Consider the following 16,509-nt stretch of genomic DNA (forward strand, 5'->3'; position numbering starts at 1 on the left):
ATGGGGACATGCTGCGCTGAGTGTGGGAGGAACTTGATCATCGGCTTGATGTCTGCCGAATCACTAAAGGGGCACATATCGAACATTTGTGAATGCCTAAAAAAACTTTTTGAGTTTTTGTATGTGTGTGCAAAGCATTGTGAAAATATCTCAAATAATAAACTTATTGTAGAGCTGTGAAATCGCTTCAATCATTTGTAATAACCCTGTATAAGGTAAAAGCAGCCGCGTGCATATGTAATCTGTAACAACTGATTTTGTACTATTGTTATACCAAGTTCCATGTAAATGTTTTAAAAAAATCTTTTAATAATAATCTTTCTTATAAAATTAACTTTTGACAGTCACTCATCTGAATTTAAAGATTTTACTATTTTCTCCAATCCACTGTCATCCCGATTATCGTAAAGAAAAATCAGCTGTTTCTTTTTTATACCTGACAAATCAAGCGGACAGCATTACACTGGGCTGTGCCAGAAAGAATTTCTTATAGGATCAGATATGTACGCATTATCCGGCGACATAATTGAGGTAAGAATTTGCAGTTTATTCAGAATGACTTTTCAGGGCCATTACGGAGCATTGCTGACGTCCAGATTTACCAGTTTAGATTCACAGTCAGGTAATTATTGAAAGGTTATATATGAATCACACTTTTATTGAGAGGTTAGTCACCATTTTATTCCGAGGTTACGGAAACAGTTTAACTGTTGGGAGGTTACAGTACTAGTTTCGGGCTTACAGAAACCTCAGTCCAAAAGAGGTCACTGAATGGCATAAAGAAACTGGATTCCTGGCCAGCTCACACCGGAGAGAGTTAACAGTCTCCAGGTACAGTACTTACTAAACAGTACCGAGCAAGGTGGCACAGTGGTTAGTACGCTGCTCTCGCATTCGGGAGGATGACGGTTCAATCCAGCGTCCAGTCATCCTGATTTAGGTTTTCTGTGTTTTCCCTAAATCGCTTCAGGCAAATGCTGTGATGGTTCCTTCGACAGCGCACGACCGACTTCCTTCCCCATCGTTCCGTAATCCAATGAGACCGATGATCTCTTGATCTCTTCCACCAAGTCATATGTACGAGGCATGAAGTAAGTACCGTTTTGAAATTAAAAAAAGACGTGCTAAGATATCTCAATAATTTTATTTTTACATGAAAGCCTGTACCTTAATCTACGCACTGACGCCATTACAGTCTGATTCTTCCTTGTTTACGTTGTGTACTGAGTGTTTAAGATGCCTCCGATAATCGTGAGTCCCGCCGACTGTGAAGTACGGGCTGTTATAAGACTTCTTAGTGATAAAGGCCTAAAAGCGATCGATATTCATCGTGAGATCTGTGCAGTTTACGGAGAAAACATTATGAGTGATGGAAAGGTAAGAAAGTGGGTGAGAGCATTTAAAGGTGGCGGCACAAATGTGCATGATGAACAACGGAGTGGGCGTCCTTCGGTCGTTAATGGAAGTTTGGTGCAGGAAGTGGACAATACGGTGAGAAAAAACAGACGCTTTACGATTTCATCCTTGCGGGATGACTTTCCTAATGTTTCTCGTAGTGTTTTGTATGGCATTGTGACCGAGCACTAAAATTACCGAAAATTGTGCGCAATTTGGGTACCGAAAATATTGACGGATGTGCACAAAACCAAACGTTTAGACAGTGCACTGACTTTCCTTGAGCGGTACCACAACGACGGTGATGATTTCCTAAGCCGAATTGTTACGGTCGATGAAACATGGGTGGCCTACGTCACACCAGAATCAAAGCAACAGTCCATGGAAGTTGAGCAAGGGCTTCGTTTTGCTGCAAGACAATGCCTGTCCGCATGTGGCGAATCAGACCAAATATCTCATCACATCTTTTCGATGGGAAACTCTAGATCATCCTCCGCACAGCCCCGATCTTGCGCACGGTGACTACCATCTGTTCCTGCACTTGAAGAAACACCTGGGCGGTCAGCGTCTTCAAGACGATGACGAAGTCAAAACAGTGGTGATGCAGTGGTTAACAAGTCAGGCGGCAGACTTCTATGAGGAGGGTATTCGAAAACTGGTACAACGTTATGGCAAGTGCCTCAATATTGAAGGAATTTATGTAGAAAAGCAGATTAAGGTACAGGCTTTCATGTAAATTATTGAGATATCTTAGCACGTCTTTTTTTAATTTCAAAACGGTACTTACTTAAAAAACACGCCTCGTATAACTTTGAACAAATGCCAAGGAGACCAATAGCTTCAGGACTCCAGGTAGGCAACGGATAATACTGCCCCGCCGCTCGTGGCTGCTAACAAGTTAAATACACCTTGTAGAATTTAGCACACCACAACTGACTGATGTACTTCGTAACCAGGTTGCACGTGACGAAATGGTTTCCTTGCCCCCTAAACTCGCCGGTAGCAACGGCCAACGCTGCAGAAAAAAGCGGGTCCATTGGCCATTGGTGTTAACTCGCTGCAATCGCCCGGATGCCGAGTATCAGGCACACCCGTCCAGCACCGTGTCCGACACACCACCCTCCCGCACCGGCCCCAGAGGAACCTGGTGGCGCAGTGGTTAGCACACTGGACTCGCATTCGGGAGGACGACGGTTCAATCCCGTCTCCGGCCATCCTGATTTAGGTTTTCCGTGATTTCCCTAAATCGCTTCAGGCAAATGCCGGGATGGTTCCTTTGAAAGGGCACGGCCGATTTCCTTCCCCATTCTTCCCTCACCCGAGCTTGCGCTCCGTCTCTAATGACCTCGTTGTCGACGGGACGTTAAACACTAATCTCCTCCTCCTCCAGAGGAAACTCATAACCCAGCAAAAGATGATACGACGAGGGCCAGAGTCGATGGAACGACTGCCCTAATGGCGCCTGTAGGATCACGCGCGCACCTCACGGAAGCCGCCAGGGTTCAAAAACACTTTCGTCCCTCTGTCTGTCTGTATCTTCGACTGTTAAAAACACTTTTTCTCAGGAACGGGAAGACGTATCAGGTTCAAATTTATATCACTTACTGAGGTGAGGAATGACGAGATCCTCCGGAAAATCGGCGAGGAAAGGAATATAGGGAAAGCACTGACAAGCAAAGGGAAAGGGTGGTAGGAAATCTGTAATACATGACCGAATTTACTTACGTGGTACTAGGGGGAGCTGGAGAGGGTAAAAACTGTAGAGGATGACAGACTTGGAATACATGCAGCAAATTATTGAGGACGCAGCTTGTAAGTGCTACTCTGAGACGAAGAGGTTGGCTTATGAGAGGAATGCGTGGCGGGCACACGAAACCAGTCGCACGACTGATGACTCAAAAAAAGTAAGGTCTACGGTCCCTTGGTAGTGTATTGCTGTCAAAAGACACGACCATTTACGTCACAATTTTGATACAAACTCAGTTATCAAAACCTATAAGATACTCGTATTACACTTGCACTTAGAACTACCAAATTCCGCAAGCAGCAAGGTTTCACAGTACAAGTAAAGGAATAAATCAGATAGATAGATACACTACTGGCCATTAAAATTGCTACACCAAGAAGAAATTCAGATGATAAACGGGTATTCATTGGACAAATATATTATCCTAGAACTGACATGTGATTTACATTTTCACGCAATTTGGGTGCATAGATCCTGAGAAATCAGTACCCAGAACAACCACCTCTGGCCGTAATAACGGCCTTGATACGCCTGGGCATTGAGTCAAACAGAGCTTGGATGGCGTGTACAGGTACAGCTGCCCGAGCAGCTTCAACATGATACCACAGTTCATCAAGAGTTGTGACTGGCGTATTGTGACGAGCCAGTTGCTCGGCCACCATTGACCAAACGTTTTCAGTTGGTGAGAGACCTGGAGAATGTGCTGGCCAGGGCAGCAGTCGAACATTTTCTGTATCCAGAAAGGCCTGTACAGGACCTGCAACATGCGGTCGTGCATTATCCTGCTGAAATGTAAGGTTTCGCAGGGATCGAATGAAGGGTAGAGCCACGGGTCGTAACACATCTGAAATGTAACGTCCACCGTTCAAAGTGCAGTCAATGCGAACAAGAGGTGACCGAGACGTGTAACCAATGGCACCCCATACCATCACGCCGTGTGATACGCCAGGATGGCGATGACGAATACACGCTTCCAATGTGCGTTCACCACGATGTCGCCAAACACGGATGCAACCATCATGATGCTGTAAACAGAACTTGGATTCATCCGAAAAAATGACGTTTTGGCATTCGTGCACCCAGGTTCGTCGTTGAGTACACCCTCGCAGGCGCTCCTGTCTGTGATGCAGCGTCATAGGTAACCGCAGCCATGGTCTCCGAGCTGATAGTCCATGCTGCTGCAAACGTCGTAGAACTGTTCGTGCAGATGGTTGTTGTCTTGCAAACGTTCCCATCAGGTATTGAGACGTGGCTGAACGATCCGTTACAGCCATACGGATAAGATGCCTCTCATCTGGACTGCTAGAGAGTGATACGAGGCCGTTGGGATCCAGCACGGCGTTCCGTATTGCCCTCCTGAACCCACCGATTCCATATTCTGCTAACAGTCATTGGATCTCGACCAAAGCGAGCAGCAATGTCGCGATACAATAAACCGCACTCGCCATAGGCTACAATCCGACCTTTATCAAAGTCGGAAACGTGATGGTACGCATTTATCATCCTTGCACGAGGCATCACAACAACGTTTCGCCAGGCAACGCCGGTCAACTGCTGATCTGTATGAGAAATCGGTTGGAAACTTTCCTGATGTCAGCACGTTGTAGGTGTCGCCATCGGCGCCAACCTTGTGTGAATGCTCTGAAAAGCTAATCATTTGCATATCACAGCATCTTCTTCCATTCGGTCATCTTCGTGGTGTAGCAATTTTAATGGCCAGTAGTGTAGATTGATAGATATTCAGCGATCACAGGCCCTGCCGACCACGCGCTGCTTCCACAGACTGCCTCCATTCCTTCCTGTTTTGTGCCCGGTTCCTCCAGGTGTCTTCAATTCCCAGGGCTGCTAGATCCTTCGCCAGGTCGTCCATCCAGCACTGTCTTGGTCTCCCAATGGGGCATTTGGTGTTTGGTTTCCCCGCTAGTGCCATCTTCGCCTGTCTTCCATCTGGCATACGGGCTGCATGGCCTACCCATTGTATTCTTTTGCTCTTTATCTTCTGTAGGATAGTTGGTTGTCGCATCAGAAGGAAGATTTCCTCGTTTTCCCTCCTCCTACATTCTCCGTTATCTATAACTGGTCCCCATATCTTCCCAATTACTCTTCTTTCAAATATTAATAGTTTTTCCCTTTCTAGCTTAGTCATGCTCCATGTTTCTGAACCGTACATTACTGCTGGGGATATCTTAGTGTTCACTGAGATCGATTTAGAGCCGAGCGTCTCTCTGAGGGAATACATGCATTTCATGGCTCTGAGCAGTATGGGACTCAAGAATACATGCATTTCATTCCCACTGCTATTCTTTCCTTGATGTTCACTTTTATGTTGTTGTCCGTGATAAACCAAGACCCCAATAATTGAACTAGTATACTCTCCTGAACCTCGTGACATCTCTCTCAAGAAATTCTTCCTGCTCTTGTCTTCTTCCTAATTGCATGAACTCTGTTTTGTCTCGATTCACTTTGAGCCCTACTTTCTGTGCATAATTGTCCATTTTCTGGTACATTTCTTTCAACTCGTGCTTTGATTCACTTAAGAAATCGTTCAAATGTGTGTGAAGCCTTGTGGGACTTAACTGCTAAGGTCATCAGTCCCTGAGCTTACACACTACTTAACCTAAATTATCCTAAGGACAAACACACACACCCATGCCCGAGGGAGGACTCTAACCTCCACCGGGACCAACCGCACAGTCCATGACTGCAGCGCCTTACACCGCTAGGCTAATCCCGCGCGGCTACTCACTTAAGACGATTGAAGTTACCGCCCGTCTCTTCTCCAGCCCACTCCTGCTGCCTACACTTACTTTCTCTAAGATGACATTGAACAGAACACATGAGAGATCATCCCCTTGTCTGAAGCCTGTCTCAGTCTCGAATGTTTCTGATGTGGCTCCTCGGAAACGTACTGCTGCCTTTAACCCTTCCATACAAGCTTGCACCATTCTCACTAGTTTCTCAGGGATTCTGAAGTCAAGCATTGCATTGTATAGGCTATTCCTGTGGATGCTGTCATATGCACGTTGAAAATCGACGAACAAGCTGCAGATATCTTTATCATATTCCCAGTGTTTTTCAAACAATTGTCTTAGTGTGAAAATGTGATTTATTGTCGATCGGTTTAGTCGAACGCCAGCTTGGTACTCCTGTATGTTGTTCTCTATGAATGGTTGCAATTTTCTGAGGATAATGATGGACAGCACCTTATACGTTACATTCAGCAAGCTGATTCCTTTGCAGTTACCGCATTCCATTTTGCTTCCCTTCTTGTATATTGGGCATATTTTAGCCAATTTCCATTCTTCTGGCAGTGTCTCCTTCTCCGATTTCAACTGGATCAGTTTATATATCTCTAAGTGTAAGCTCTCACCTCCCTCCGTGATTAATTCTGATGTTATTTGTCCTCCCGTGGGGCTTTGTTGTTTCTGAGTCCTTTGATTGCGATCTTCACGTCTTCTTCACTAACTGCCAATTCTTCATCATCCTTCCTTTCTTCCGTAGTGTTTGCAGGTAATCTCTCATCTTGGTCTGGGCGATTCAACAGTTCTGAGAAGTATTCTTTCCGTCTTTCTACAATTCCTTCCTTGTCATTTATCAAGTTGCCGTTCTTATCTCTAATGAAAAAACTTGGGCTCTGAAACCCACGTTTCCGATTAAAATCAGAAAATTGTTAATTTGTAATAAATAAGACAGCAAAAACTTTTTTTATTTGTTATCCATCTGTGTGTCTGTCGGTTAAGACCCCTTTTTCTCGAGCATTACAGTAGCGAATCCGAAACCATGCAAAAAACTAATTTTCGGGAGCTTTGGGATTCCTGTGACTGACGTCTTCCCAGTATCGATATCGATAAGAGCAAAACCGTCGAGATTTGCGATTCTCTGGATGGATGAACTCTGTATGTACGTACATAAAGTTGTACGGAGTCCTCAGAGCGCGAATCCTAATCTCATTTGGCCAATTTCTTCATTATTGCTGTTGATCTTGGAAAAGTTGAGCAAGTGCTATTTATTCTACGAATTTTTGTAACGTTTATTAGAAGGTTAACTTTTCTGTTATTGGGATAATAATAATAATAATAATAATAATAATGGCGTGTGACGAGGGCCTTCCGTCAGGTAGACCGCTCGCCTGGTGCAAGTCTTTCGATTTGACGCCACTTCGGCGACTTGCGCGTCGATGGGGATGAAATGATGATGAGTAGGACAACACAACACACAGTCCCTGAGCGGAGAAAATCTTCGTCCCAGCCGGGAATCGAACCCGGGCCCTTAGGATTGACAGTCTGTCGCGCTGATCACTTCTTTTTTATTTTTTATTTGTATCTCACTTTGTTCGCTTTCGTTCGTTGCATCTGCTCGGTGCGAACGTCGTAAGACATCCCTTTAAGTTTGTTGTTGACCAATTAACTCAGCTTTTTTATTACAGAGGGCTGCTAACCCTCTGACCGAACTCGCTGAGCTACCGTTCCGGCGATCACTCAGCTACCGGGAGCGGACTGTTATTTGTATTATAGGTGGTGACTGTTCACTCATGTCCGCAGCTCGTGGTCGTGCGGTAGCGTTCTCGCTTCCCGCGCCCGGGTTCCCGGGTTCGATTCCCGGCGGGTAAGGGATTTTCTCTGCCTCGTGATGACTGGGTGTTGTGTGCTGTCCTTAGGTTAGTTAGGTTTAAGTATTTCTAAGTTCTAGGGGACTGATGACCATAGATGTTAAGTCCGATAGTGCTCAGAGCCATTTTTTTGTTCACCCACACTTGCCCAACTGACCTGAGAATTTACCGAGCGAGGTGGCGCAGTGGTTAGCACACTGGACTCGCATTCGGGAGGACGACGGTTCAATCCCGTCTCCAGCCATCCTGATTTAGGTTTTCCGTGATTTCCCTAAATCGTTTCAGGCAAATGCCGGGATGGTTCCTTTGAAAGGGCACGGCCGATTTCCTTCCCCATCCTTCCCTAACCCGAGCTTGTGCTCCGTCTCTAATGACCTCGTTGTCGACAGGACGTTAAAAAACACTAACCTAACCTAACCTGAGAATTTAATTATAAGGAAACCAGTTCAGTTTTCTTTAACTACGGATATGGTTTTTTGTTACATACTCGTGCATTTGATATTTCTTCACTTTATATTTGGTTATTGTGTCCTTTGTGAAAAAGATTTTGTTAGTGAAAGTATATGCCTAGTACAATATATTTGCGGCCCCACAATCTCCTCCCACTTCCATTCTGCAGCCAGTGCTCTTGCTTAGGCCGTCGAGTCAATCGTGAGATCGGTAAAGTACTTGTAGCCCCTTTGCAGGACCTCCTGTATCGGCGCCCCACGGATTGTTAGCCAGTGCAGGGTGCGGCAGGAATCAAAAGCCCGCCTCTCTTCTCACAAAGGCCGGCCAGATCAAAGTTGTCCAAACGTATGCGGAGTATGGGGGCTGTCTGATCACGGCGCGACGCCCGGAAAATTGGCAATATAGGGGGCGCCACACAGGTTGGGGACTTGGAGCGTGTGAGATTACTCATCCGAGCAGGCACTCCCGGTGGGTCGTTCACCTACTCCGCTGGACGCCAGGTGCGGTTGCTAGGCAACAAGGAGCTACGTATGGAGGGCCGCTCTCGTCTGGAAGTACGTCGAGAGGACAACAGAACGCACGTTATCGAACATTTTACGCTTTAACGAAACTCTACAGCTCTTCACGAGGAGGTCGTTGATCCAGACACGTGCCACGGATAGATCAAGCAACGCAGCATGTATCCATCCTGTTTCATACGTTTCAAATTTCCCCCCCCCCCCAAATAAAGTATTATATTAACTAGCACGAAGGAATCTACTGAATGTTATGTAGATGTCGCGTGATGAGAAAAGGCCGGCAAGTGGAAAAATCCATTTATTAATATTCTTGAGGGTATTTATGTTCTGTCGTCGCAACTACAAAACATGCGTGCCTTTTTTTTTTTTTTTCACCAGACGCGTTTCGCTTCATCGAGGTAAAGCATCATCAGAGGTCTGCAATTAAGCTATTCACATTTTGATTTCATTTAAGGTCGATAAACAGTTCGTTAGCAATATGTTGGTTTTTAATTACGGTGATTTCCGCTTCATTTCTAGCCTACATTGGGAAATGCGTCTGCTAGCACATCGTTGATGTTTTTCTACTTTAGACACTGATGGATGTAGACTAATTTTTAGTTGCTCTACAGAACTATGCATTTTTTATGTTTTACACAGTATACTTTTTCGCACACTACTGTTTCAGTTGGCTTTTATGCTAGGTGTGTATTGTGTCTTGTGTTTTGTAGCGTTGCCAACATAACATTGCCATTAGTTTGTCTTTGACCTATACCTTTTTTTGTCTATTGTTTCTGGGTAATTGTATTTAATTATGGTGCTGTGTATTTATATACTGTGTAAAAGTAGTGAAGTAACAGCGATGGAGTTTTTGTTGTGGGAGGGAAATATCATGGTGAGTGGACATTGTAGTGTGTTGAAGTGTGTAATGACCTCAACCCACAGGAAAAATAATTATCAAAATCTGAACTGTGAAGTCATCCAAAATTCTAGTTGGAAAACCACACTCTTTGTTACACTTCTCAATTGGTCACGATCTCACTTTGTTTATGAACTGAAAACTCTAATATTCACGAGAAACTGCTCTGACATTAACCTGAACCGACAAAATTGTGTATATATTCTCTGAAACTTCAAAGGAATTAGAAAAAGTGACAAAATTTCGTGAATCACACACAAGACTGTTAACAATCGCATGAACACTGGGGGGTTTCACCATACATCTACCCACTTTTGAGTATAACCAGTGTCTCTTAATACTACGACTCGTAGCAATACAATATCAAAAAACTTTTATTACTGGGTAAAGAGTCACTACGTGATTTGACAGCTGACATTTATAATTCCCGCTCACGTCAGGAAAAGCACCAATACGGGAATAGCAGCTTTTACAGTATTGGTCAGAACGCAAGCAATTATGGCAGTCCCCGTAATTTTCGCGCGAAGCCATATTTCGCGACAAAATACTCTTATTAGTTACTGTCATATATCTAGTCTCATAACAATACATAAAACTACATAAAATAACTACAATAATTTTGACATGCAAGGAGAATTAGTCCTAATGAGAGGAAGAAGTTTATATTTACTGGTGTTTCAACAATGACTACCAGGCAACTTTTAATTCACTGATTGTAATTTTATTTTCGTTAGCAGAAAGTAAACAAACTAAATAAAGAATTTAATTAAACAGAGTCTGTAATTCTTATACTTTTAATAGAGAAAGAAAGTTTCTAGTTCAAGGGATAGCGTTCAGCGAAATCCCTTAACTTTTTGTTGCATACGAAGCGTTGCGTTAGGCAGCACAATGTCGGCGGCTTACGATGATGAGAGCAGGATACAGACAGTTCCGCTGGTTAATCTTCTCCTGCGAAACGCAAATAAAGTTCCGGCACAGCTGTATCATTAACCCCGTGGTGATTAACAAACCACAAGACGCCAGTATACGAACGTTGTTGACATGCCCTCTCTTTGAAAGTACATGACGTAGACATCACTCGTTTTTACATTTTATGCACTGTCCGTGACGCTATCATCCATAATTACACGGTTCGTCACATTCATATAGTCTTAGCCACAAATACACAGTTCATAGAATTGTTCATGTATGTGAAGCACACCGTAAACAATGTCCACTCTGTTCTCGCATTTCAAACTTCGACAACGTCACTGAAAGCCATTTATATTGCACAGTTAATTAGTCTTCACTTTCATGGCTTGATAGAATGTGATATACAACAGTACCACCACCCAAAACCAATACCAGCAAAGTTCATTCGAATAAAGGCACAGATCGTGTCGGCCACAACAAAGTAATGTTAGCGGCACTTTCACAGTCCGGTTTATTTGCTCTTAAAGTTCGCTGACGATGGCATTACACACCGCAGTGGTAAAGAGAATTAACAATCTGATAGCTCGGTATCACTGTCCATACAATTACGTATGCTTTTCATGGAACACAGTACTATTTTTCCCGCGCACACTTCACAGACACGCCATCCACCATCCCCTCTACTACGCAACAACCTTTCAACTCTCGTATCACTATCGCTGTCCCCTGTCTACAGATGTTATATCGTTATCGTAAATTACATAAACCTTTATAAATGTCACTGACTGCATTTTTCACAATTAATAATATTCCAAAAGAGAACTTTAGAAACTTTACCACAGGTACAAAGCAAGAAATATATTTATCCATTGGCAAACGAAATAATCACAATTACAACTTTACATTTAAAAACCACAGTAGAATGCTACATAACCACAAACAGAAATGCCCATATGAACAAAAGAAAAAGAATAGAAATCTAAAGAAAATCACGAAAAAAAATTTTATAGGCGTAATTAGCAATGCCTTCACAAGTGTGATTTGGAGCAGAAGATGACAAGCAAGAAGTGAAATGAAACTGGCAGGTCGGTAGATTCGGTGGGAGAGTGAGAGAGACTGAAGGATGGAAAAGTCTCTTCTTTTTCATGTATTTTCACCAATTACTTTTAGTGGAGTCTGGCTTCCAATATTTATTTGGTCATTGAGCAAATGTTTATTTTGTGTTAATGGTTTGCGTATGCGGAAATTTTCTTGGAAAGAAAGGAGGTGCCTGTTTTTACTGATTCTTATTATGTTTTATCTTTTACAATATTGCTTAGTCTCTGGTGATCTTGTTTTAAATGATCTGCAAATGTTGAATGATTTATATCGTATGTAAATGCTCTGGCGTGTTATTTATGTCATGTGTCGAATGTCCTGTCAGTCATTCCACTGCATATCTTTTCACAACCTGTGCACTTGATCTGATAGGTAGGAGAATGTTGGTATCTGTCTGGTATTCATTTCGTCTTTGGAATGTGCCTCTGTATTGAGATGCCGGCCGGAGTGGCCGAGCGGTTAAAGGCGCTACAGTCTGGAACCGCAAGACCGCTAAGGTCGCAGGTTCGAATCCTGCCTCGGGCATGGATGTATGTGATGTCCTTAGGTTAGTTAGGTTTAAGTTGCATTTAAGATAGTGTCACCGTGGGTTTTCTATATATGTTGGTTCAAATGGCTCCGAGCACTGCTGAGGTCATCAGTCCCCTAGAACTTAGAACTACTTAAACCTAACTAAGGACAACACACACATCCACGCCCAAGGCAATATTCGAACCTGCGACCGTAGCGGCAGCGCGGTTCCAGACTGTAGCGCTTCGAACCGCTCGGTATATATATGTCAAATGTGTGTTTGTCTTTGTCTTTTCTTATGGTTATGTCTAGAAAGTTAAGTGAGTTTTCTTTTTCTTCTTCTATTATGAACTTGTTGTGTACAATATTTGCGTCTTTGTGTAGTTGCTGCATTCTGTTTTTAGGTTCATCTACGGTGCGTATTATGTCATCCACATACCTGTACCAGCAGATGATGGTACAGCTTTTCTTTGTTATTGTGTCTTCAAGTATTAATTTTTTGTATGCTTCATGAGAATATTGACAAAGACAGACCAATGGCAATATTATATTGGCAACACTACAAAACACAAAACACAATAATACCTAGAAGTCTAAAAACAAACAAAAACAGTGGTGTGCTAAAACGTATGCTGTGTAAAACACAAAAAATGCATAGTTATGCAGAGCAACTAAAAATTAGTATACAGCTCTGTCAGTGTCTAAACAAGAAAAACATGAAGGACGTGTTAGCAGATGGTATATCCCGATGTAGGTGAGAAATCAAGTGGAAATCACCGAAAATAAAAACCAACCTATTATTAACGATCTGTTTTTCGATCTTAAAGCAAATCAGAATGTAAATAACTTAATTACAGGCCACTGATGATGCTTTACCTCAATAAGGCGAAACGCATCTGGTGAAGAAAACATGCATTTCTTGTAGTTGCAACGACTGAACTAAAATACCCTCAAGAATTATAAAGCAACTACGGATTATATGGGTACACGATTAAACATTTGTTGATAGTTTTGGAAAAACCCGTGGCGTGTCTACTGCAAAGGTCATCCGAGCCACCTCGCAGCGTCGCGTTCCGGGCATTGGTGTTGTCTGCGGATGTGGATGCGGTGCAGGTGTGGAACAATCACCATGGGACTACGGGCACCGCATATCCTAGCAATGGGTACTTTTCTGAGAAGAAACAAAATTTTGTATGTAAAATCGTTACTTCTTGTTTTGCGTTCATCTTAGATTGACATTTTGGAAATCTGCACCGCGTCAGGACTATTGCAATTATTACTGACACAATTTATTGAAAAATATTACTTATATGGTACACAGTGGCTATATATTAATGGATTATTATTATTATTATTATTAATATTCTTTTACGTATCAGCCTGCCGGGGGCTGTGGCCGAGCGGTTCTAGGCGCTTCAGTCCGGAACCGCGCTGCTCTTACGGTCGCAGGTTCGAATCCTGCCTCGGACATGGATGTGTGTGATGTCCTTAGGTTAGTTAGGTTTGAGTAGCTCTAAGTCTAGGGGACTGATGACCTCTAGAGATGGGCAAAGTCGTTCATCCTTGGGAACTAGTTCACTGGTGATCGCTCTTGTTTGGGGACCATTCATTTTTACTCGTTCCCGTTTATTGTGCTTGGTACATGGTTCTAATGAAAAATTCAAAATTAGTAGCATAGGTGACTGAAGATGGAAGGCGCCAACAGGGGTACTTGCCTCCCCCCTGGAGTACAGAATTTTTATTCATAACAGAATTCTCACACACTTGTAATTTTCGTGATTGTGCAGAACATCTCGTTTACCCAACTGTAGCGTTATGTGGCTAATCGCAGTGAAATAATATAACTTAAAAGAGAAGTTAATGAAATAATATAAGGTGGCGCACGAAAAAACGGCCCCGAGTACAGACTGCTCGCCAATTACGCACGATTTGTTGACCGCTACGAGCAGAATAGATAAACATGTAATAATTAGGCAGTGAAGAAATAACCAGTAAGCTAATGCAAACAACTTTGAAACAATTATAACGATTGGTAAGCGACAATGAGCAGTCTAGTACTCGGGGCAGATTTTTCGTGTGCCACCCTGTGCCACTGAAATAATATTGTAGGAGTTATCATATTATCTTTACAAAATGTGACACCATACACTCGATTACGAAGTGAGGGCTTCATTCGGTTGTGAGTCGGTCTGCGTTCCATAACAATGAACATGCTCTTTTACCTTGGATCAAAAAAAGATGAAAAATGGCCACTCGTGTGTGCAGTGCCGACGTCCTTTGCATGTGTAATAACAAAAAAATCTTGCCTTTTTACAAGTATTTCTTCTGCTGGTTACCGAAATAGTGAAGCAAGCTGATATGCCGGTTTGTTACCTGAAAAGATGTATGTATTATATAGCACTCCGTCTTCTGGCCACAAATGGCCCATCGGGACCATCCGACCGCCGTGTCACCCTTAGTTGAGGATGCGGATAGGAGGGGTGTGTGGTCAGCACACTGCTCTCCCGGTCGTTTAGATGATTTTGTTTGACCGGAGCCGCTACCAATCGGTCCAGTAGCTCCTCAATTGGCATCACGAGGCTGAGTGCACCCCGAAAAATGGCAACAGCACATGGCGGCTGGATGGTCTCCCATCCAAGTGCCGGCCACGCCCGACAGCGCTTAACTTCGGCGATCTCACGGGAACCGGTGTATACACTGCGGCAAGGCCGTTGCCGTATGGATTATATACCACGTAATTTTTATGTAGTTTACGTAATTATAAAATACATTTTAATTACTGGTCGTGGACGCTGAACAGAACACGAAAAGAACCAGAAGTTCAGAGTTCAAAAAAAGGTTTGAAACAGATCTAGAATGGGCGTGCGAAGTGAACGAAACGAACGACAACAACTCGATACTGACCTATGAGCAGTCGGCAGTGGAACTGCGACGAGTGGCCACGCGAAGAAGGACGAGTCCGGCCGAGCGAGACCGACACGGAGACAGACGGGAACGGGACCGAGGCCGGAACGAGACCGGCCGACGTGCGGTTGCGGGAACGAGACCGACCGTTTCCCGTTCCCGGCAGCTATAAGTAGAAAGCTGCGACCGAAGTGAACTATGAACGACCGCTCCTTAGAATTCGTTCCTCGCTCGTTCCGTTCATCTTGGTGAACCGTTCCTTTGGACCGCTTAGTTCGCGAACGACCCATCTCCAATGACCTCAGATGTTTAGCCCTATAGTGCTCAGAGCCATTTGAACCATCAGCAGCTTTTAGGCTACGTTTAGTTCAACTGTTTCTCCTTTCTTTTCTCCACGTTTCTCTCATCATTTCTCGATGTTTCTCGCTTCTTTTTTCTGTCCGAGTGGCTCCAGTCTTCTACTTGAGTGTTTCCCAAAAACCTTTGGAGTCCTGTAACTTCTTTCCGAGCGGTAGTCGTTCCTCAATACCTTGTGGAATAATTTGGAGTTTATTCATGTCCCTTCCAAATCCTTTGCACCGTATCTTACCCATTTTTAATTTACCGTAAACCGTCTTTTTGTCAGTCTGTTGAGATTTATCCTTCGGATGTGGACGTAGAAAGCTATTCACCTCATCTTTTCCTAATCATGTTTGTAATTCTTTCTGTGTCTGCATCAAGTTCACTATTTTCTTGTCGCCTCCACTGCGATTGCTCTTTAACTGATCCAAAAAATTTCCGTAGTATTTTTCTTTCTGTTATTAACAGTGCTTCCATCATCGCATTTTTGTTCAGACTAAAAAATTTTGCTTCATAAAGTGCTCTTGAGCGAATTACTGTACAGAGGTTTGAGGTTTTCGGAAATTACTGTACAGTAGTATGTAAATTTACGGTTATTGATTTGTTATTAAGTAGTCCATAGTCAGGTAGTATGCTTTTTTCATCTTTTTAACTCTTTCTTCAATGGCTTCTTTCACCGAAATGTCTTGTTCAAATACTTTTCCTATATACCTGAACTTAGCAGCTTCAATTTTTCCATATATAGTTTTCTATATGTTTTGGACTGCTTTAACTTTAGTCATAAATTTCGCTTTCTCAAAGGAGAGTTGTAACCCTGCTGTTTCAGCTTGTTCTCTGAGCAGTTCTATTTGTCTAGCTGGTGTTTCCACTGTGCCTGAAAAAATAGCTAGGTCATCTGCAAACGCTAAATATTGTATTTGTCGGTTGTCTCTTTTGTAACCTAATCTAATTCTCTCATTGGTTTGGCTTCTTCTCCATTACCTTATGACTTTTTCTATCGGAGCATTCAATTTTCGGAGTTTCCAAGCAGCTCTCATGTGTTTTACGTAATTTTGTTTTGTTGGTACACTGCACTTTGTCCCTAGTGTGGTGGTAACTTCATTCTCTGGCGGTACTTCCCATTTGCTAA

General features: G+C 43.2%; 1 pseudogene; it reads right to left on the reverse strand.

Moving 5' to 3' along the window:
- Positions 1-14,736: 14,736 nt before the first annotated feature.
- LOC124804000 lies at positions 14,737-14,853 on the reverse strand (annotated as a pseudogene).
- Positions 14,854-16,509: the final 1,656 nt, after the last annotated feature.

The sequence above is a fragment of the Schistocerca piceifrons genome, chromosome 6 (genome assembly GCF_021461385.2).
Source record: "Schistocerca piceifrons isolate TAMUIC-IGC-003096 chromosome 6, iqSchPice1.1, whole genome shotgun sequence".
Taxonomy (NCBI): Eukaryota; Metazoa; Arthropoda; class Insecta; order Orthoptera; family Acrididae; genus Schistocerca; species Schistocerca piceifrons.